This window comes from Periophthalmus magnuspinnatus, chromosome 11 (assembly GCF_009829125.3).
Source record: "Periophthalmus magnuspinnatus isolate fPerMag1 chromosome 11, fPerMag1.2.pri, whole genome shotgun sequence".
NCBI lineage: Eukaryota > Metazoa > Chordata > Actinopteri > Gobiiformes > Gobiidae > Periophthalmus > Periophthalmus magnuspinnatus.
In genome coordinates, this window is record NC_047136.2 from 24825875 (window position 1) to 24850217 (window position 24343).

The 24343-nt window shown below is 37.0% G+C and overlaps 1 protein-coding gene across 9 annotated transcripts in view; it reads left to right on the forward strand.

Annotated features, from left to right (window-relative positions):
• Positions 1 to 24343, forward strand: part of thrb (thyroid hormone receptor beta) — a 120679-nt gene that overhangs the window by 59714 nt on the left and 36622 nt on the right. For 6 of the 9 annotated variants that reach the window (XM_055225555.1, XM_055225557.1, XM_055225558.1 and 3 more), the window contains 3 exons: positions 3664 to 3742; positions 7888 to 8058; positions 17208 to 17258. The gene's annotated coding sequence lies outside the window, so the exon portion shown is untranslated. The remainder of the gene's footprint in view (positions 1 to 3663; positions 3743 to 7887; positions 8059 to 17207; positions 17259 to 24343) is intronic. The other 3 variants (XM_055225554.1, XM_055225559.1, XM_055225563.1) reach the window with 1 other exon arrangement.

Consider the following 24343-nt stretch of genomic DNA (forward strand, 5'->3'; position numbering starts at 1 on the left):
TGATATGCCAACTGTTACATACATTTTGTGGTCAGTAGAAGAACTTATTTTGTGTCATCTTAGAAAAACATGACATGATCCTTTATCCAGTTACTAAGTTTGCTGTATGTTTCCTAAACAAGAAGAGGATGGGCTCGCTGCTACGGACATGAACAGGACTTCACTGAGAAACAGTCTTTGCATCCTTTTATTCTCTCTCTTGAGGTGGATGAGGTAAAACAGGAGAAAACCAGTGTGAATGATACAATATTTACAGATATATACAGTATAGTACAGTAAATCAAGGTACGTGTTGATGAATGCATTTAACTAAAACATGTCATTTTGGCATGAAAAAGAGAGTACTGTCGTCATGAATGTTTATATTCTTGACCAGCTTAAACAACAAATTTAACAGATGAGGATAAAATTGACCAGAGGGATACTGGCTCAGAGCAGTTACTAATTTACAATAGATTTTTATCTGCTACATTTTTCAGTAGATTTTAATTGGATTTTAGATATACATGAAATAGATTTTGTTCAAGTTTTAAATGTTTTAAATTAGGTTAAGTGTTTTGGTCACTTGATTAAAACTCATGAGCTAATTTATACAGATAGTGTTAAATTAAACTACAAACAGAATCAAATGGCACATATGTGATTAGACTAAAGCAAACATGGGAATTAATCACCCTTGTGAGTTTACTAATAGCGCAGCGGGTCGTGCCGCAGTTACAAACAAGGCTTTGAACTCTGCATCAGTGCAACAGATAGTTTAGCAATGGATAAAGTCCATTATAAATGCAAAATAAACCTCCGATGTTTACAGGCTGTTACTCTAGATTTTGATAGCAACTACCCGGTTTCTGTACAGGGGGTTGTTGAAGTTTAGAGTCTTGATTTTTGTAGTAAAAAAGCGTGACCTCATGATTGAAAGATTAGTTCATTTAAATTTTTTCACTTATTTTTGTTATTTTGTACAGGGTGTCCATAAAGTCTCAATTTAAACATTTAATTACAAAGGCAATTGATAAGATATATTAATTAGATTTGTTCTGTTGTACTCAGTGGTTATAAAAGTTTGTAATCACATTGGGGTCTGCATGTTCATGAGTTCCTCAATCAAACTTGAGATGGACCTAATTCAGTGGCCACCACGTTCACCAGATAGCCACATAGAAAGAAATCTATAGGTGTGGTATGTTAAAGACATAGTGTATCGAATAAAGATACAGGACATTACGGGACTAAAACAAAAAATAACAGATGCGATTGCAACCACTGATGAGGATCTATTACAGCGAACATGGCACGAAATCCAGTACCGTCTTGATGTGTTTTGTGCAAATAATGGCACCCATATAGAGGTGTATTAAATGAGTTAAAAACTTTGGAAACCTCAGAGTACAATAGAACAAGTCTGATTAAGATATCTTATCAATTTCCTTTGTAATAAATGTTTTTAATTGTAAATACACTTCATGGACACTCTGTATAACTCAGTACACTCTTTGCATATTAAGTTCCGCATGATGCCCATAAAAGAAAACATTCAGTGAGTAGAACCTTACAAATCAAATCCAACAATAAAGTCAGTGCCCAGGTGTAGGCAGAAGCTGGAGCTTATTGTGCCTGCCCTTATCTCTAATTACACACGTTAATGGACTTTCTTCTATAAACCTAATACAACATGTTAATGAGCATTTACATCATAATGAATAAAATCTGCAATTATTATTCTAAGTATCGCACAACTCTCTTTACTGTTGTTATTCTTTCAAATATTTTTCCATTACTGTCCTCCTGGTCTTGTCGGAGGAGAACAGATGAAGGGCAGTAATTATGTTTTTCCAGGTACTTTTGAGTAATAAAAACACCCGTCCTGTGGAACACTGCAGGCAAAGCAATAACATCTTTATGGAGACAAGAAAAGTCACATAGTTCATCTTAAACTTATGTAACCACAGCCGGCATGTAAGTATCTCTGTCACGACCTAGCGTAACCTGCCAGTATCATGTAGGCTAATGTGTGTGTTAGCTGTAATGGTGTGAAGCAGGTCATCTGGCTACCACACATCTGTCCGTCCCTCTCAAACTCCGTCACATCTGTTTGCGAGCACGCCACGCCCATGTATTCCCCACGAGTGCTCTTGTGGTGGAGGTAATTCAGTCTGCGGGGGTCAGCCAAGGGCCACAGCAACAGCACAGCGGTATAGAGAGCTGTGTCATGTCCTATGGTCCAGAATAGTGAGAGTAGAGAGAGAAATAGAGGGAGAGAGAACCAGAGGGAGGCGCAATGATGTAACGCCATTCATAACACGGACCGTCGGGGCTGTTATGGCCGCAGCGCAATTCTGTTTGTCAAGTGAGGAGATATTGGGTGCTAACAAGGAACTGTGCATGTGTAAGATCAAACTGACACTGTGATGGAATTTTATTCGAGACCCAGAGCAGCCATTTCCATATGTGAGGCTCAGCAGACGCAGCTGGCTTCACCCTCAACGAAAATCTTTGTTGTTTTACCTGTCCTCCAGTGTAAAAGTGACAGTGAACAGATGGGACTCTGCTTTGCTAAAGTGATGTATATCCTGTATTATAAACCTGGATAGTTTGGAAATTTATAATCTGATTGTAATGATGTATATGTTTATTTTAACAGATATTAAGCGCCAGAGCGTTCTCAAACTGTTCATCACTTAAACTTGAAGAACATCCAAGCTACAAGATTTTATATCTGCAAAAGCTAGTCACGAGGGGATGTTCTTTTCCGCAGATAATATCATTCCTGAACAATAGCAGCCTGATTGTCATTTTGAAACTATTCAGACATTCAAAACATTTACTCACATCTTTTCTTTTTGCGGTTGTGGTTGGTCAGTCACTTTGTTGTTTTAGCTTGCCTTAGAATTAAAAAGAACACTCTCTTTTAGCCAACAAAAACGGCATGTTTGTGTTTTGTACTTGAGCCCGTAATAACCGTCTTAATCGTATAATTAACAAATACATTGTACTGCGTGATTCATATCAGTTTATTTTAAGTCTAGTTAATTATTTCCGTATTTGTCTTTGTGCACTGGGTCCTATTTAGAGCCTTTAGCCAAGAATGCAGAATGTGTAACGTTAGACTTTAGCTAAAATGGCAACAAAATCTACATTGATAGACTAAATGTATATCTTTTTTTGAATATTTACAGCTGTTCCTTAAAAAAATGTAAATACGAGTACCTCAGAATACCTCAAAATACTTCAAAATACCGTAAAATATGAATACCTCAATTATATTCAGTGTTGTCCTATTCCTGTCCTATTAGCTGTGTTGGTTCTCTGCTTTCCACAAAAGTGTGACACATTCAGTTACATCAGAATTCTGTGATTACAATGTGAAAGATATTAGCCCGCATTGAAATCCTGACAGCTCTGATCTGAATCCATCATTGTTTCATATTTTATTACTGTGGGGAGTTCATTCGAGGTGACAATTCCCTGTCCCAAATTCACCCACGCTCCACAAATCCACAATCTTCATCGCACTCGTCCAAGCCCAAACTAACATTTAAACTATACCAGCCATTAACGTCCTTTTGTTTGGGTTTTTTTTTTTTTTTTTTTTTTAGTTCCGTGAATATTTTCGCCGTTCCATTTCATGCGATAACAGATTTTTTTTCTATCTTATTTTGGCAGGCGTTCATCACCTCCACTCGCCCGCTGAATCGGATGTAGCTGAATAACCCAAAGCAACAGCGTCGTGCCGGAGCGAACGGTTGGTGCATTCCTCCATCCTCGCTTGCCCTTGTTTTGGTTCCTACCGCGCCCACCCCCCTCCCTCCCCCTTCACTTCTCCCCTCCCTCTCTCCCTCCTTTAAACTTGCATCCTTTCCTTTTCGGTTTCCTCCTCCCTAGTCTGCGAATGGCTTACTGCAGTATCCTTAAAGTCCCTCTGCTTGTGTCCTGAGTTGTCCTCTCATCTCTTTCTCTCTCTCTCTTTCTCTTTTTTATTTTTTTATTTTTTTATTTTATGGTACCCACGATGCAACACGACTGTCGGCTCGGAATGGGCGTTTGCTTTTGATGTTAGGAGGGGGTTGTGGAGAGAAGTTAGACGCGTTTTTTGGTGTTTTTTACCCAGATTTTACATTGCGACTCTGCATCGCTGTCAACAATTTGAAAATATTTTAAATAAATATCTAAAATAAGATGTTTTTTTGGGACCTCAAATATGTTCACAATATGGTTGGGGGGGTGCACGCATTGTCCTCGTTTGTCCCAGGCTAGAGCGGATCTGTGAGTACAAACTGCGCATGTTACCAAAATAAACGTCTTTGACAGTAATTGGTTGATTTTGAGCATTGACTTTATATATTAGTTCTTAATAAATATTGGTCATATGAAAAAAAGTTATTGATATTTAAAAATTATTTAAAGGATGAACCCAATTTACACATTTTTTACATATATAATTATTGATAAAAAATGATAGAAATAGTTTTTGAAAATGTAAATGTATGTGTATATAAATATATAGATGTGTGTATATAATATATGTGTGCGTGTGTATACATATATCATTTTTATATATATCTTATTTATTATTTTAAATGTGTTTTTTTTATTTTTATTTGTGAATATATACACTTACATAAAAACCAGTGAAACGCTCACTGTCCTCATTTGACCTGGTCTAAAACAGACAGCAGCGTGGGTACAAAGTGCGCATGTTACCCAAGTCAAATGTGAACCATTTAATATATTTTGTGCACATTCAAAGTATTAAATATGCCTAAGTTTGTAGCAAAGAAAGTGTCAAATGATAAACCAGTGCTGTAAAACGATTGGATCGTGATGCCTGACAATCTTTTCATCTTAATATCATAATTCTGGTAAATACTACAAGGTTTTTATTATCATTAGGAATACAAAACTGAAATTTAACACAAAATATTCATTACATATTATTCAAAACTGCATGATTTGTAAGCGCTTACTTACAAGCGAGCGGGAGGCGCAGTGTCCTCGTTTAACCCTGGCTGGAGCAGAGCAGCAGCTTCGGAGCTAGTGCGTGCGATCCCAAAATCATCCTATTTTTGAAAGGTGTACATCATAGTCAAAATCGCATGTAATTCAGCCGCTTATAGAGAGAGTTAAAATCCAAAATGTCAACGTTTTTGTGCCTTTGATAGTCTAATAATTTGTAACTCTTAACATTGAAACATAATGCAAGACAAATCTGTACTTTCCCTGTGTAGATTTAACAAACATCAGCAAACACCAAACTAAATGTAAAAGCATGAATATATATATATAGTGTAAATCTATTGTAATCTAAAATGTTTTTCAAAAAAGCTCGATACAAAAAAGCAGAAGGCGCAGTGTCCTCGTTTGACCCATAGAGCGGCAGTGGATCAAACTGTTTACAAAATAAGCACATTTACCAAGCAGTCCAGCTTTATCATTGAAACAACAAACGTGTATGTCATACCAGTAGTAATTATTTTAATGAAAGTAACCGTATTAAACAGAAACTGAATCGTGCTATTGCTGTGTTTCAGGTGACATCACTGCACAACATTCTGTGGACCGATCATTTTTAATACAGATAAAGGCAGTTAAAGTCAGTGCTGTTTAAATGCTCATTTCTGTTTTAATACGGTCAGATCTTTGGTCTAGTCACTATAGAAATGAGCAGGTTGAACATTTGTGTGTTTATCTTTTGGATATTTCTTGGCAAAGTGCAGTGTTGTTAACAGGGTAAACTGTGTCTTGCCTCCATCTGGGAGAATGACATCATCACATTCTCGAATCTAAAAACCGCCATCAAGAGAAAACACAAAGAAAAAGGATAGAGTCTAATATTTACAAATATATACTTCTGGTAATACAAAGCAGTGGTAATCATGTCTGCAAATGAGTACGAGAGAAAGATTAATATGTTTTACTGTCAGACTTGTATGTGCTTACTTAAAAATAAGTGAGACGCACTGTCCTGATATGACCCAGTGTTGAACAGACTGGAGCAGCCGTGCGGTACAAAGTGTACCGTTTTCACAAGAAACATAGTCCCTGTATGCTTTATGTATATCATTATGAGGAATGATGCTCTGTTTCTACAATGATGTAATTGTCATTGAAATATGGACCATAAGACAAATTATAAATCACTTTGCTACAGCTACATTCAACTATACATTTTATGCTTCATTTGACAATAATTTATTGCCATGGCAATGAACAAAAAAAAAGACAAAATGTCAATGTGCTTTGGCAATTAGGCACAAAGATATAACAAAGAGCTAAAGTGAATAAAAAGGTACTAAAATATATGAATAATAGGCATAAATCGTAAAATATCTATAGCTCTAAATTCAAATAAGACAGAATAACAGTGCAAAACCAAATAAATCACTATTGTTAAATTCATGAGTGCACCTGTATGAACTGATACAGGGCCAATAGATTTCCTACAAATAGGTTTAACACAGAAATAAATGTGAATACCATTTATCCATATTTTGTGCTTTGCAGACGCTCACTTCCCACCGAGCGATAGATGCACTGTCCTCATTTGACCCAGAGTGTACCACCGCTGCTGCTCTACACAGCACGGTTACAATGTCAGTGCATCACCTAAAGCATAAATATATGTAGAAGTAGCCACCAGTTACTACATTAGTATACATCGAGGCATTGACTTCTATCTTATCTTGTCAATTGATTTATTGATTGATACGTTTCAATGATAAAAGCTTGTTGTAACGTTCGCCGCTCCACTGCGGCATTAAACGCATTCAAATGGAATGGGACAGACAGCTGGAGGATGCCTTCTGGTCAGAAAAGAAAAAACAAAATGATAAGCATGACTCTGTGTTTCTATGGAAACTAATAATATTACAGATAACCAATTTAATATAATAATGCAATTTGCTTTGTAGTCGTGCCATCCCTAAGCATCTGCCTGTTTAATCTTGTTAATATTGATCATTTTGTTCACATCGTTCAGAGTTCTTTGGAAAATATTCATAGTATCAGGTAACATACAATTTGTTATGTAATTTACCAATGCCCTGAGTAATGTCCTTGGATTCAATATGTATAATTATGATTGTTGGGGCTTGAACTTGCATGTAGACAGTGGTCCCCCGCTGCTTCTGACTCCAGCTTTTTACATGTCAGCTCAACATGTGCCAAGTTGCTCTCACCAGAAATACAACTGTTTATCACTAGATCATGTCTGAGTTTCATGAGAAATAATGTTCTTTTTATATCTGCTTTTTGCAGTTTTGTTTTCGCCTGAGTCTGCGTTCTCTCTTATCCAATTATCTCGCATTGCACTGAATAGCTCCTCCTTAGCTAAAAGCTGACCTGGAGCTACTACCATTAGCGAACCAATGGAAACAAGGCTTATGTTTTGTCTAATCAACCATGTCACTTTCCCAGGCAGTTGTTTGTCTGTGATGGTTCAACAGAGCGGAATTAAATGGATGGGGCCAATATTTCAAATTTAAACATGTTTATCACTTCTGGTCTAAAATGCAGTATAGAGTGTAAGTATGTAGCACTCTATACTGCATTAGTTAGTATGTAACACTCTGGAGGTGGAAAGTCAACTGCATGATTCCATGGAGATAGTAAATTAAAACCATTCTTCATAACATTCATCCATTGGGTTATATGGGTTTTATGCCATAGTGTGGAATATTATAGCAATAGGAACAACATATCCATAGAAACAAGCAAGAAGAGGCCAGCTTTAGGCCAATTAAGAGTCAGGTTTGTGGAGATGCAAGCAAGCCTGAGTAAGGGCACATGTTTTTCAGTGCTGTAAAAAACTATTGCAATGTTATTTTATTATTTTAATGGCCATGCATACTTTAAACCTATAATAACCCTGATTGCGTGTTTGTTTTTCAGATAGAGTAAGGACCCTGTCAACGGTCTCATGTCTGGGACTTCATCGGCTCTCCAGTCCCTCGGCTCCCTCGGCTCCCTCGGTTCCCTCGGGCTCTGACAGCTCCACACAGTAAGCCGACATCATTAGCCGTGCCACCAGAAACACAGTGTTTATCTGCTCCATCTCCAAAGGTACTAGCACTTTAACAGCCACCCGATTGCCTGAGTCTCATGTCCTTTCCCTCGCACTGCAAAGTTATTACCCTCCCGTATATGTGATGGGGCCAGAGAGCCTGGGTGTAGGGAAAAACAGAACAAAATGGCTGTGATTGAAACAAGAAAGACTTCGTTGGACAAAGACGAGAGAGTGATGGAGTGGGATAGTTTATTGAAAGGACAAGGTTTGGGGGGTAGAGACGGCTGCAGTGTGATGAAGGGAGAGAATAACCAATTTGTTTGAGAAATTGTAAAGAGTTCATTTTCAAAAAAGTGTGCCCTTTTAAAACATTGGTAAGATTTGTTATTTACTCTTTGTAGATCAGGATTTTCAAAAGCCAAGTCTATGTTAGTACTTTAAATATTCCATGGCCCTCTTTGATCAAATCCTCTCAATGTTGCTTTCATTGACAATACATGTAAAAAAAACTCAAGAACAAGACCCTGAGGTACTTGAAGTCCTCCACTTGAAGAGGAGACTCCCGCCCCCTGGGAGGGAAAGCCACCTTTTTTCAGTCGTGAAACTTCGGATTTGGAGGAGCTGATTTTCATCTCAGCCATTGAAATCCTGTGGTCCCCAAACTAGACCCCCTCCGGTGCCTCACTGTGTCTAAAAATTCTGTCCATAAATACAATGAACAGAACAAAAAGGGAAAAGGGCAGCTGTGGCGAAGTCCAACATGCACTGGGAACAGGTTTGACTTAATGCCATCAATCCCAGTACTACTCCTGCTTCAGCCTGACCACCAGATGCTCGCTGTCGATGTAACTGGCCTTGACGTAGTGCTCATCATAAAGGCCTTCTGAACCTATCTTAGTCTGGAGATGGAGAGGTTTGTTTTATTTGTTAAAATAGGACACTGCAGATTACCAGTTGAGCCTAGCGTCTGAATGTGAAACAGCCGACCAACCGATCGTAGTACTTCTCCTTCCATTCACTCTTGTTACTCTCACACATACAGATGCATTTGATTGGTTGAGATGCAAACATGGCAGGCTGTGATTGGTTGAGTGGTGTTTTTTTCCCGGTGGATGTCGAGATAAAGTACTAGATTTTTACTTTCTTAAAAATGTGAAAAACAACTAGTGCATTTTTAGCAGTTTGTAGAAGAACATTATTCCTCACTTACCTTTTGAACATTTTGAGCATCCTGTTTGTCACCGTGATGAGTTTACAGGCGCTTTTCACAACTCTCAGAGACCTGTGCTGTGTCTGTAAAGTTAACAACACAACACAACAGTATGCTAAATGGACAATAAAACGCTTTTAATTCAGGAGCTGCTTTTACAATATCTGTACTGGGTCAAGACAAATTTAGCTCAAATACATGGGAAAAATAGGAACTTTAATAAAATGTCAAGGGTCCAGGCTCAGACATGTCGACAGTGTTCTTCGCTTCAGACAGACTTAAAAAATCATTAGCTTGGCCTTTAGAGTGAGCTATCGAGTGTAAGTGTGTCTCTTAAAGGCTCATTAGGAATAACAAGCCGATAATGTGACAGCGACACTCCATTGTAATTACCGGCCAACAATGTCCAAGCAACTTTTTGAAAATGACAATATTATATCTGCTTGATGTTTTATCTCTATATTGTAGTGTGAGGTTGTTTGAGGACAGGAAAAAAACATATATTGATGTGTTAATTAATGTATACACTGATTTAAGATTTTAAAGGGGCAGTATTGTCATTTTTGCTCTTTTCTTCAGGAAAATGCATTTTATAATATTGTAAAAGGAGTTATTTGTGAACAAAATATTCGAATGAATTATATTACCTATGTATTTTAAAGGACCATAAGGAACCAACAACCAGGGATGAGAACCATGTGGACACAACTGATTTTTTTCTCTGTTATGGTTCAACAACAGAGTGAGATGATGGACTAAGCAGGCGGGGCTTACAATTTATTCTGAAATATGTTCACTCATGGTTCATAATCAGATACTGGACTTTTAAATGACCTTCCTCCTTTGAGTTGTTGATTATAATCTTGAGTCAGCCTAAATGGACAATGTTAACAGCCTGTTTAAAAGTGAATATGTTACTTGATTCTCTGAGTAATGTAATATTTATAAATGAGATGGAAATATTTTCAAAAAAGGAATCATTAATTTGGGGCAGCTGTAGGTCAGTTTGTAGAGGGCTCGTCCTCTGATCCAAAGGTCGGTGGTCTGAATCTTTTGCTCTTCATAAATGTTATTGGTAAAGTGGTTATCACCAGTTGGCGATGCAATTCTAGCTCCTACAGATGAATATTGATGTTATCCAAAGTTTTGATCTAAAGCTGCTTTTCGGGTGCGTAACATGAAGCTGTCTCCATCTCAGACTAGGAAAAAAGTTTATGCTGCAAGCAAACGGAGCGCTGCAGCTCATGGTGTCGTGAAAAGGCAAACATGAACGAAATAGTTTCAGACAAATCCTGAACAGAGAAATAGAGAGTCGCTGTGGGTCACTGTGTGCGCTGGACAGCTCTAACGACAGGGCAGCATTAGCGGTCGGCTACAGCCCCGCTCTGAGTGAGAGGAGACAGGAGACAGGACTCACTGTGAGACACACGGCGAAAACAGAGAGTGCAGCTTCAGTCAAATTTAAGATTCTAATTATTGGTGTTATTTTTCTCTCCCCTAGTACACTGGTGTATGAATATTTGAGTGAATTGGGCAGTGTTTCCTTGATGTAAAGCGCCTTGAGTGCCTTGAAGGTAGAGAAGCGCTATATTAATGTTACCATTTAATTTTAATTTTTAATATAAGGCCAATGCCAAATTACTTGTGGTATTTGAAAGCAATAAAGGTGAAAAATGTTATTATAAAAGTGTACTCTTATTAAAAATGTCTCCCAGATAAACACTGCTTCTAGTTTCCATGAGTCAGATATTTGTTAAAATGTTCAATATAGACTTGTTTGTTTGACACTACAAATTGCAAATGATTGTAAATGTCAAGCAATGTATTCCGTGCCGATAATTTGTACTTTAATTTGTTTAGCCTGTTTTGCTAATGTCCTCTAGAAGTAAATTTTAATAGGTTTCAGTAATGTTTTATTTTCCCTAATGGACTGGACAAATCATTGGAAAAACTGCATATTAAGAGGCCCAAATCCATTTAGCGAGTGCTTTTTATTCGAGAGGATAACATTTAAGCAGAACGCAGAGCTGCAGTGCACTGTGGGTGATTGGTGCATTTGGGGTAAAACGCTAAAATATCAAAGAGAGGAAAAACAGTCCTTTGGCATAAAAGAAAAAAAAAATCTGTAGTCTTTGATCAAGGTTTGTTCTGAGGTTTTGAACAACTTGCCACTTTCACTGCAAAAAAAATATAAAAATCTACATGAATTCAATTTCAGCTTTTTTTCTAATCGTACCAAAAACTGTAGCTCTGTGGTTAGTCCTTGGTTTTCAGTGGTCAGTCTATCAAAAGTTGGAGCTGAAGTGAGCTGTCAGCAACTTATTATTATAACCAATATTAGCCTTGTATTCTTTAAGTGGAACTAAACACTAAATCAACTTTGCTACTTTTGCTACTTTTTTTAATAGTATTGTCTTCAGTTCCTAGTCCTTTTTCACAATTTTGGTGCAAACCAGGTACATTTTTCTGGTCAAAAATAGTCAAAAGCTGAGTGTGTCCGTCCTCCAGTGGACACTCACTTTCAAGTGCTACATGACATCACGCACGTTTGCCCGAATTACAGCCAGGTGTTTCTGATCACAAACACCTGGCTACGGGGCGGGGTTTGAACGGGACTAAACTTAAATCAAAATCTTTAAAATTGATTTCTTTTAGAATATTTAGTGATCAAACCTCCCATGAATATGACAAATATGAGGGCTAAAGTACTTAAATACAAAGCGTTGTTATTCATAGATGGCTCACTAAGATAAATTAACAAAAAAACAAAACATTTCAGACAGATATGACTAAAAAGAGCCACTTTAGAGCACTTGGGCACATCCACTTTCTCTCATTCAGACAAGAACTTTCAGATGTCTCATATAACACTTATAGTAGCTGTGTGTATGTTACAGGTATGAGCTTTTGGAGTACATGAATACCACAGAACCCCAGACAACAGAACATAGTGTCACTAACCTCACACCACACAAAAGAAGACAGGAAGAAGGGCTGAGAGAGTACGCTCAATGCCAAAAACGACTTGTAACAGACACGTGGCATGTCATCAGGAACTGTATTTGTACTGGCAACAGAACAGGAATAAACGGCATCAAGTAAGCAATAGATCATTCTTTAGATACTCTGTAAAAATCCAGAAATATTTTGATATTTGTTGAAAAAAATGTAGACGTATGTTGTCATAGCAGTGGCTGAAATAGTTGTTTTTGAGTTAAATGAGAGGAGGATTAAGTAAGGACATGCTTGAAGGTGAAGATGAGGAGCAAAGTTGGTTGGTATTAGACTCTCCTCTGTCGTGTCAAGCCAATTATAGCATAGTTGACGGACTGCTTTTTTTTTTTTTTTTTACAAAGTTCTTAGCTGATGTGCCGAAAACAAGCTGCCAAACAGGAACAAGAATAAACATCTTGCTTATTATGTATGAAATGGCCTTTAGCGTTTTGGTTTGTATTTAGTGTTACACCTAGGGCTGCAACGATTCATTGATTAATCATGACTTCTCTGTAAAAAAATAATCGTTTTATTCTGATAATCATTATCTGGACTACAGGCTCTTAAACGCATATGAAAAGATCTTTCTATAACAAAGATGGTGACATTATTAAATCAAAATGTCAAAAAAGATTAAGACTCTTCTCGTCTAGCTGCAGCCATTTTTGTTTACCATAGCAACAATACCTTGGTGGAGGTCTATCTCTCCAAGTGCTTCTGGTTTACTAATTACATTTGCCAGATTAGATTTTTCAGAGCTTTACTTGGCAGGAGACATCATTGCATATTAATCCTGAATTGCGTAAATCAGAAAATTCTTATGATGTTTTTCTCTGTCTGCTAACAATCAGCCAGTTTGTATAATTTTTGATGTGAGCAGAATATAATATAACCAGTTTCATGATTTGCTTGTCCGATACGTTAATTAGTTAATTACGTGTGACACTGCAGCGAGGCCAGTATAATTGACTACATGTCGTGTCTATGAACTGTCTCATACACGCGGCTCTATTGTCACTTTGCTTTAATATCTGCGAGGAAAAGGCTTCATAATTTAAACTCTGTGCACTTTGAGCAGTGAAGATGGGAAAGAGCAGAGAGAATGCTTAAAACGTGCGTCACATTGTCAAATATAACTCTGGTCTCCATGGCAACAGAGTATCGGTGGGTGTTTTATCCCTAACTCTCTGTCTGCCTGGCTGGCACACTTTCTTTTCATTTTTGTCTGTGTGCGCCGCTCCTCATCAAAACACACATTAAATCGCAGAGAATAGCAATGCGTCGTGACATCAGGTTTACACCCAACTAAACTATTTCAGAGCTGGTGAAGTGGAGGCTTGTTGGACCAGATGTAAGACGGATAATAAAACAAAAATAGAAGCTAGTAGCCAACATTCAAATCTAAGTAACATTCAGTTATGTTTTATACTGATGGCAATGTTGTGGCGAAGACAAGCGAATGTTCAGTATTATAAAGTACTGAAACGGCCATTGTTTGCCTCATATCTGGGGACACAGATGGGTCATGTTTATGGAATAAAAAAAAACACAATTTGCTGATGTGATCAATTATGTTTAATTAATCAACATCTGTGTAATGGTTTAGCCATTTACTACTCATGCCAAACCGTGAAAATGAACTTAGTTGTGTTCATTTGCAATACATGCACTTATTGTTATGTTATTACAGCAATTATATGCTTTTAGCTGGAGAAGAGTGTGCAGTTTTTTGCTTGTGAGTTTATGGTGACAAGTGCTAGACAAGCAGACAGAGACAAAACACACAGGGAGGAAAGAGCGTCTCATTAGAGCAGCCATTAAGTCTGATGGAAAGTGATTAGCATGTGTTGGCAACCATAACTTGTCCACTTGTCTTCTTAATGAATGCCTACACTTTCACTTGCAAATAAATCCTGCTTTTAATTCCCTTAACATGATTTTGTCATTAACTTATTGTATTAGACATGTTTATATCCCAAATGGGGGCAAGAGCCGGATTTTCTCATAGATAAGATTGTATTTGTACAAAAATATCCAAAAGGTAAATTCACACATGTTGAGGCTGATCATTTCTATTAATGATTAGACCCCAAATCTCACAATATTACAACAAAAATCTGCATTTTAACTATATTCAATTTAGTTTCCCCTCATCTACATAATAGATGAGAGGAAACTAAAATGAAGTCTATTGTGTTTTCATCTGAAACCCAGCAATACTCCCAATAATAAGGCAAGACATGTTTATTTGTATAGCACAATTCGTACACAAAGTAATTCAAAGTGCTTTACAGAAAATCTGTAAAGCAAATCAATAAGATGGGACCTAAGATGCAGCCTTGCGGAGATTCCCTGTAAATTTTAATTGATGTGACATGGATGACAATGTGCACTGTTACTTAAAAGTTAAAACTTTAGAATAGTAGTTGTTATATTGGCTAGTGTACTGTAACTGAACGCTATACTGTCTTCCACTAGCTAACTGATTTCACCAAATAATGTTGTCATAGTTTTATTTCTGCCTGTTTTTAAAGGTGTTGTTTCTACAGTCTTAAAAAACATGAAAAACAGAACTAGTTAATTTTAATCGGGTTGCAGTGGTCCAAAGTTATTCCGCACTTACCTTGTGCATTCCGATCACCTTATTTATGCCCCATGAGCTACAAACGCTTTTCACAACTTTCAGAGTCAAGAACAGAGTTTATCATAACGGTAAAGTTGGCAACAATTAGCATGCTAGCAGCACCCCTCCTGATTATCGGACTATAAAACGCGCAGCCAGAACACAGTGGTCTTAGTTTTGCCTCAAGAGCTGCTTATACAATATATCTGTACTGGGGCAAGATGCTCAAATACATGGAAAATAAATGTAGTACTATATCTTCTCTGTGCCCTTGGGTCTCTTCATCCGAAACGATATATTGACTCTATAAAGAGGACAGTGTGTCCAAAAGGAAACTGCTGAAATGCAGACTGGGGACACACCCCTGCATTTGTGGTTGTAACCGCATACTCCAGTCGCTCACAGTTGCAGCAGGATGAGGTTGTTCTTACTACTTCCTGGCACGCTGACAGAGGACAAACTGCGGGGCACTTGTCACCGTATATCAGAGGTCGATAGAGTAGCCAGAAATTGTACTCAATAGTAGCGTTACTTCAAATAATATTGCTCAAGTAGAAGTACAAAGTAGTGGTCCAAGAAATTACTGCTGATTTGTATCTGATCGGATTATAATTTGAAGTGAATGTAGTTTGAAGGACAAAACATAATAAACCAAATCTGATGTTTTTAAAGGATAGACACAAACATTACAAAAAACAAGTCATATCTGAATGAGTGGTGCAAGAAACACAATGTTCTGATAATTTCATACTGTCAACAGCTTTTGTCACATCTTGAATTAGTCACAGGGGGAAGAGTGACCAACATTTTTACTCAAGTAAGAGTACTGTTACTTAAATATTACAAGTCGGAAAAAAGTATGCTTCTAGAAAAGTACTCTGACAAGATAATCAAGTAAAAGTAACTGAGTAAATATAGCTGAGTACTAGCTGCCTCCGGTCACATTACACCATGTATTCTAGCTTTCACAGTAGGATGTGGAAACTGAAAGCCGCGCCAGCTGTAGCCTGAAATATCTGCTTGGTTTTGCATTGTATTCCAAATGAACCATGTTTTATTCATATTCTAAGGAGAAGCATAAAAAGCCTAGTTATTTCAATAACAAAGGGTGCGTTTCCACAGCTGTTTTGAATGGAGTTTTATAACTTTGACGATTGAAAACCTCGCAATGTCTCCGAACGGCAATAAATTATAGCGGTTCTTGTGGCAATTGTGACATTAAAATAATAAGTCCAACAGAATAACTCCAGTTTGGCTAGAGCTTGGTTTGTATTAAAAGAATGACGCTGATTCTGTTGGCAGCTATGGTAAAAATTCCAGCCCAAAAGTTTGGAAACAGTAGATGTTAAGGATGGTAAAAACTGCAATGGAGTGAAGCGAATAAATGGGGCAGATTAGGCTAGTGCCGGAAAGTGGCAAAATACTTGCTGTATTTCCCAGCAGTATTGTTGGTTTACAATTTTATGTCAACCTTTATTTCAGAAACAACTTTAGTCATAGAAACAACAAAAACATACAGGGGGAAACTATGTTTACAGTCCTACAGTGGTTTGAAGAGGCACATTATGTCATTTAGACTTTTATGATCTTTGAACTGTGTTATTCCCTCATCCTTATTATTAAATTATATGATTCATGCATGTGTGAGTAATCCTGCATTTGAGGCTTGAGTGCTAAGAAAGTTTCACTTTTCACCAACCCTCTGTTCTTCATATATATATATATATATATATATATATATATATATATATATATATCAGTACATAACTACCAATTTTTTCATTACGGTTTTGTTTGTTGTATCAACAAACACAACCATACTTACTGTGAGCGGACTTGCATCTCCACAAACCTGACTCTTATTTGGCCTGGAGGTGGGCCTTCTCCTGCTTGTTTCCATTTAAATGCTGTTCCTTTGGCTATGTATGGCTTAAAACCAATCTACATGGAGAATGTTCCGAAGTATGGTTTTAATGTTTTATTCCCATGGAATAATGCAGTTGACTTTCAACCACCAGGAAGTTACATACTGGGGCTTTAACACTTAATCCCCCAAAAGGCATAGGTCTTCTTTAATTAAAATATGTTTAAATTATTGCCAATAATCATTACGACCATTATCAAGATATGAAATACTACTTTACTACTATTACTACAGCTATTTACCTACATTTTCGACATATCAAACATGTTTCTTGATAATCCAAAATGAAAACAGCTGAACAGCCACATATAAGTATTCCACAGTTGCAGTGAGGACATAGTGGTGACATGAATCTTTTATAGAGAATATAAGGTGTGTACATAGCCCACAGTGATGGTTAATGTTTAATGTGGACTGCTCAGGCTGACCAGTCTGTTTGTCTTGCTTTTGGCAGGTGTTGCTGTGTTAGCCGCGCTGCCCTCCGTCACTTCGGCAGTCTTCTCTGGTAAGGACTCCAGCCGGGATCTGTCCTGCACACTCTAACAAGCTGTTTCACACATGTCCTCAGAAGAACTCATGTACACCAGGGATACAAACGCTAGGGGCATTGTTGGAGTGGAGATGATACTTTTACATTAAAGACTTTTTCAGTTAGTATTACCAGTCAAAAGTTTGGGCAATCTTATTCAGTGTTTGTTTTTTTCCATTATGTTTACTACTTTCTACATTTTATATACACACAGAATACATCAAATATGTGTGTGTGTGTGTATATATATATATATATATATATATATATATATATATATATATATATATATATATATATATATATATATATATATATATATATATATATATATATATATATATATATATATAAACAAGATTTGAGGTCATTTTTTTTTATGTAAATATCCATCAAAATATAAATGTGTCCAAACATTTGACTGGTAGTCAGTGTTTTGCTCTGGAGACAAAGCTTTACCTACAGTTCTTTTAAAGATCTAATGAAAAACTGGTTATGTTCAAACTAAACTTACACTCATTTATAGTGGTAATTTGATTTTAATTTTGGTTCTGTGGTGACATAATTGCATGCATGGGCTGAATTTGGTCTGAATATGGTCTGAATATGGGCTGCTCCGTTTGGCAAATCAAACCAAAGACGCCGCAGAGAGCTTGTGTTGAACACCATGCGCTCTGTGAGGAAAACAAAGGTCGCGTGTGAGCGCTAAAATGAGTAAAATGTGCCAAATAATTCACCAAACGACTACAGAACACTTCAAGACGCCAGACTAACCATAACAGCTTACATCTGCCACCATGAGCGCCAGTTACACCCACAAGCGGCAATGAAGGGCCTTTGGTCATGTACATTAACCTGAAACATGTGGACACACAAATTCTTTATGAAATGCAATTTCCAGGCTTATTTAATTATTACACAAATCTAAATGAATTATTTATAAGTTTAAAAATGCTTAAAATTTGAAAGTTTAAATTAGATTAAATCAGCGCACAATGCGATTGTGATTAGTCATATTTCACAAGTATGATTAATTAGTTGTTGTGTTTTTTATCATTTGACAGCACTAATTAATACATAAGTATCAAGCCTAAGTATCGGCATAAAGGTTGATATTTGAGTATGTGGCAGCCTGAATATAATTTCTCTGGTAGTGATGTCAGGGGTGTGGCTGTTCTGGCACAGGAAGAACATGCACAAATCACAAAGTCAGGAATTAAACCTGTAATAACTAGTTTAAACATGCTAGTAATTTCCAGGAGCTATTTACAGAGCTTGTGGTATACTGCAAATATCGTCATTCCATATTTCATTCCATATTTCATTCCACTAGCAAAGATGCCCTAAAAGTAGGTAGCACAATATGTAGTCTGAATGATACACAAAGTACTTTACACAAAGTATCTGTGTACTTTGGATATTTTCAGTTTAGTAGTTCACGTGAAAGGGGTATTACACGTATATGGGTTATTAATGGCTGATCTTTTATTGTTTTGAAAATGCTATAGTCACAGAAAACAACATATTAACATGTTTATTAAGAATCAGTTTTGGTTTTAATGCTTGGACAGGATCTGCTAGCCTTAAGGAAGGTTCCGATAGGGCCCAGCGCTAAATTAGTAGAACATGTATGGATGACATATAAAACATTGTTTTTGATGAGGGAACAACATTATAACATGGTGGAAATCTCCAAAAAGTCAATAAAAATATCCCCTCTTTAAACAAGCATCCTTTATTCTAAACATCCTCCATTCTATTCAGCTAACCTCAAAATGCTGATAGCACAGTTTTACAATGCAGTTTACCCAAGTTTTACCTACAGCTCCTCCTCAGCTCCTCAGATATGTCTTTTTTCTAACCTAGACTGCATGCGCTACTGTGTTCCCCTTTTGTATAATGTGCATTAGAACTGTTCAGACAGTGATAATGGAAGTATTAAAGTCCTTGCTGTGATCACAAGGATCTGGAGTCTGAGAAAGCACTGTAAGTGTCAGACTGGAGATATTAGCATTTTGAAGCTGTAGGCTGTTTATGTGGAGGAGGCTGTGTCTATTATTGCCGGGTTATCACAGGTGTAATGTCTGCTTACACGTTTGGGTTTTGAAGCCACATTAATGAAGTGTTATTGTAAAGCTGCTGAATATAAAACTAATACCATAAGGATACATTCACCTGAGCTCATGAATATGTATTTATACCTTGGCCAGGAGATATTTACTTACTTTTCTATTCTACTTTGTACATTGTCCCTTCTATGGTTGGTTTATCTTAAAGGTGCACTGTGTAACTTTTCTGGTGAAGGGTCTGCCATCTCATGTCTCCCTGGAGATGATCTGGCTTTGTAATGCTCCATCTTATGGCATTAAATGTTTCATTTTGCATTAAGTTTATTATAGGTGTTTTATTACTACTATATATATATATATATATATATATATATATATATATATATATATATATATATATATATATAAAAATTATACTATAATTCATTGCTCAGAAATGCATTGTCACCATGAGCACATCACCTCTCCACAGATGTGACCTGTAACTTGCCCAAGAGATATCACCTGCTTGTCTCCATGGAAACTGATGACTTTAATGCCCAGTTGTGGCAAATATAAGGCAATGCCTTAAACATCTCCATGTAAAAAAGCATGTAGCTGATTCACCAAAAAAAAGTTACATAGTGCACCTTTAATAAGGAGAAACATTTATAGGTTTGTTGCTGTTGTAAACATGACAGCATTTCTCAATTATTCATTAAAATATATTTTTATTGCAGGCAACCCAGTCTCTTGTTTGCTCTCAGGCTGAGGTCATAAAACAAAATCTAATTCTTTACCACTTAATACTTAAGCTATTGGAGTAATATCTACTTCACACTGTTTGTTTTGCTAATTCAGTAGTAAGTTGACATTAAGGGCCAAGGTAATCTAATCAGTTACTCAAACATCTGACAGAGATACTGAACTTCATGAAAAATATAAATTTGGCCTAATTTTGAGCCTGGTCCTTTAAAAAGATAAAATAAATGACATACACTGCAAGTCAAAAGTTTGGACACATCCTTATTCAGTCTTTTATGTTTATACTTTCTACATTTTATATACATACAGAAGACATCATATATATAAAGCAGCATAGTTTAGTTTAGTGGTTTATTTAAACAGGGACCATGTGTAAAAACATTAATCTCATAAAAGAAGAGATTTAGCTAAAGCTAGTTTCCATCTGCAGTCCCTGAGCAGGTTACAAACATTAAAATACATCTAAATATACATCCATTTACAATCAAACCATGCATTCTCCCATTCTTTCATTTAAAACATCACACTCCACATTTAAAATGACTCAAATGTCTTGTTTATTAGATTTTTCTATATTTTATTATGCACACTTTGGTTTGTTGACAGCGCTGCAAACCCTTGGCCTTCTCTCAATGTGCTTCATGATGAAATGGTTTTCACTTCACAGCTGTGCTTTGTCAGGGTCAAGACATTAAAAAATCCAAAATCTGAAACAACTTTTGAGTCATTTTGAATTTATTTTTTGTTTGCTACATTTCATATGTATTGATTCATAGTTTTGATGACTTCACTGAAAATCAACATGGAAATAATCATGGAAATGACAAAGACACTGTCGTAACATCTGGATGATCAAAGATACAGACTTGGAGTAAAAAGTTTAACACAATCAAGAGTTTATTACATTCAAGAGAATGTGGATGCTGGTTGGAGGAGCTGGTAGTAGGAAGCTGGGTCGAAGGTGGAGGTGCAGGGTGGGTCCAAGAAACGGGATCTGGCAAAAAACAGGAAAAACAAACCAAGTACTTTGAACATAACTAAAAAACAGACTGAGCCAAGCAGAACTGTACCACAGAGGATACACTGAAGATACACAGAGGATACACTGAAGATACACAGACGATAAATGAAAAAGTGTGTCCAAACTTTTGTCTGGTTGTGTATGTTTTATTTTATTTTTTTTAATTATGTATTTAATTCAATATTGATTATGCAATTTGAGGAACATATAATCAAACTCACAAAGCTCTGATCTGTGCTTGTTTGTCTCTCTCAATGGCAGTTTTAAATTCAAATTTCATATACTGTTTATATTTGACCAACGCTGCCAAGACACTGTCCAGTCCAAGTTAAACAAATGGATGAAAATGACAATGCCCCGGTTAGCCCCTGTCTCTCTGTAACCCAAGTCCACACTGCACCGGGCGACCACAGTCATCCGCTCCATTCTTTTATCAGCGTTGAATTCTTTAATGAAAACACCATCTGCTGTGCTCTTCGTAATACTGTTGCCATGAGGACGAGTCAGGATCACATTGCCCTCTGAGATTCATCTTTGTAAATGAAGTATCACAGAACTCTACCTGCAGTGATCAGCATATCTAAATAAACTCCCATCAGAATGCCGCATTTGGTAAGATTTGTATCGGGCAAGGCCATGCAGCTGTGTAATGCTGATTTTAAAGTCTCACTCTCTGTCGGATTAACATTAGAGACTGTGGACAAGGCTGCGGTTCACTTTAGGTCTTTCTCCAAACAATTAGATTATCATTTTGATTAGATCAACAGATGCATTGATGCATCTGATTTGCATTGGTGTTGTCTTCCATTTAAGCCTGAGCAGCCATATTCAGTGACCTTAATGGCATTTAGCCGTTATCTAGGAAAATGTGACGTGTCCCAGTTTGTACTTTATTTAATTTGGCAGGTCACTCATCAGATTTGTGCTCGATATAAAACTAGGTGTCCCCATGCAGTCATAGTCACTCTTGGGGATGTCGTAGGTTCGCTCCAGAGTCACTTTATGGTGGGATATGCCCAGAAAAACTCACCCAGGGGCATCCAAAACAGATGCCTGAGCCGCCTTAGCTCCTCTTCATGTAGAGGACTGAGAGTTTACACCTAATGCAAGTGAGGTCAAGAACATAATTAAAACCAATGTGCAGTCACTCTGACTGGCAAGCCTCTCTAAACTGGTGCCAAACCCTCTGTGGTGAGCATAAATGAGGCATTAAACTTAGACAAACTTTTTTGTTCCACAATGAAAATGAGTACAGTAACTCACATAGCAGCTCCTTCCAGCTCTTGGAAGCTCTGAGTTTCTAATAAATCTTGTGGTGAAAAGAGCAAAGTGTAAATTCACTTTGCCCTCTTAGATCCGAGATTTACTACTTTTAGATGCCTGAAGAACTAACTTGGCCAGAAAGATGAATTCTCACATTATTTATGAGTTCAGAACATCGCTATTCAGACCAATCACAGAGCAGCATTGTGGTTTGGGCAGAAGCCAAATCTAAAGCCAAAACAAATCAAAACAAACTTGGTAAGTTTGGACATACTTCAGCCTATATTAGCAAAAATACAAACTTTTTTGTTTGTGAAAAATGTGCAGAGGAAAGTGCTCATTTGTGGACAGGAAAGATGTCTCTGCTTTGATTTAACAGAAGCCTATTCCTCGATACGCTTGGACCAGTCAGCTTCAAATATCTGTCTGAACCTTCCGCCTTTGATAATGTGTAGAACTCAATTCAGATGCTACACATATCAATCTGGTGTTAGCCAGGTTACTAAAGAACCACAGCGTTGGGTGTCAGTGGTCAGATCCACTTGTGTCCTTGGGAAAGACACTCGTCCAGTGTATACTAGTGTGTGAGTGTGTGTGATTGGGTGAGTGGTTCCTCTGTAAAGTGTTTAGAGTGTTTGCTGTACTATGAAATCACGAGGTATGTCTTCCAGGTCCTTTCGTACTGCTTAAATGGCATATTAAAATACAACCGTGTGCCTATTGCTAGTCTACAGAAAGATCAGCTCTAAACTGCACCTTACTAAAGTGAACATATATTTAATTTCAAAATCAAGCAAGTTTTGATGTAAAAAAGTGCAATCACTGAGCTCTGCCTTTACATACTTACACATTTTAATATCAAATGTTGTAGAAATCCAGAAGTTCAGCCCTTAACACATAACCTAGAAAAGAAATGAGATGCTGAAGGTCCATTTGAAGATGAAAGTCAAAGGAAGAGCGTTTGAGTCTCTTTCAGGCTTCAGATAGTGGCAGCTCCATGTTGCATATGTTCTACAGAGCACATGCCTCCTCCTAAGGTATCACAGCTGAATGTACTTTTGATAGAATTCTTTTGCCGTCATTTTTTTCCCCCTCTGTGTTATTTGTATCACTCCCATTGTTCGGTTATCCCTTTGTGAAAATGTTGCTCATACCGACACAATACAGACTAAGAAAACCTAATACAGGACATAATAGGGTACATTGAAGTTGGACTGAGATGGAAAAGAACTATAATGGATAAACAAGAACATAGTAATAACAGTACTACAAGGAGAAAGTGGGAACAAAATCTAAGAAGTTGTATAATGCTTTGGACACTGAAACTTTTCCCATATGTGCAAATAAATGTATGTCTCATTTCCTGTTTAGGCCCTGTAGTCTACTTAAGTTTGGTTTATAGATATAAGTCATATGGCATGTTTTTTGTTCTGGCTAATACTTTTAAATGTGTTTTTGTAATATATAGTAATAAACAGCTAAACTAAATTTGTCATTGTTGGGGGCTTAGCAAACTCAAATTGTAACTTGAATTAAGGATTAAAACACATAATACATCCTTATCTTGTCATTACAGTTGCACGTTTTAAAGTTTTCTACCATGTTATAGCGTTCCATCCATCCATGTTTGCTTAATCTAGCGATCTGTCCCAGTTCCCATTCACACTCTCCTTATGGTTAGTCAGGAATGAAACTGAAACTTATTAAACATTTGGACTTTAACTTTGTAGACTTCACAAACTGACAACGGTGTGAACAACAAAGAACACATTTTTTCCCATTGCGTGTTGAAAAGGCTGGTCATTTTGCTTCTGTTGTATATGTTACGTCAAAGTTTAGGCGCACTACACTCTTTCACCACATGAGGGCGCGAATTGGATACCTGAAAAGTGTTACATTGCTTGACAGTAGTGTACGATTTTAAGCAAATTTTCAGTTCAGTTCAATTCAGGTGTATTTATATA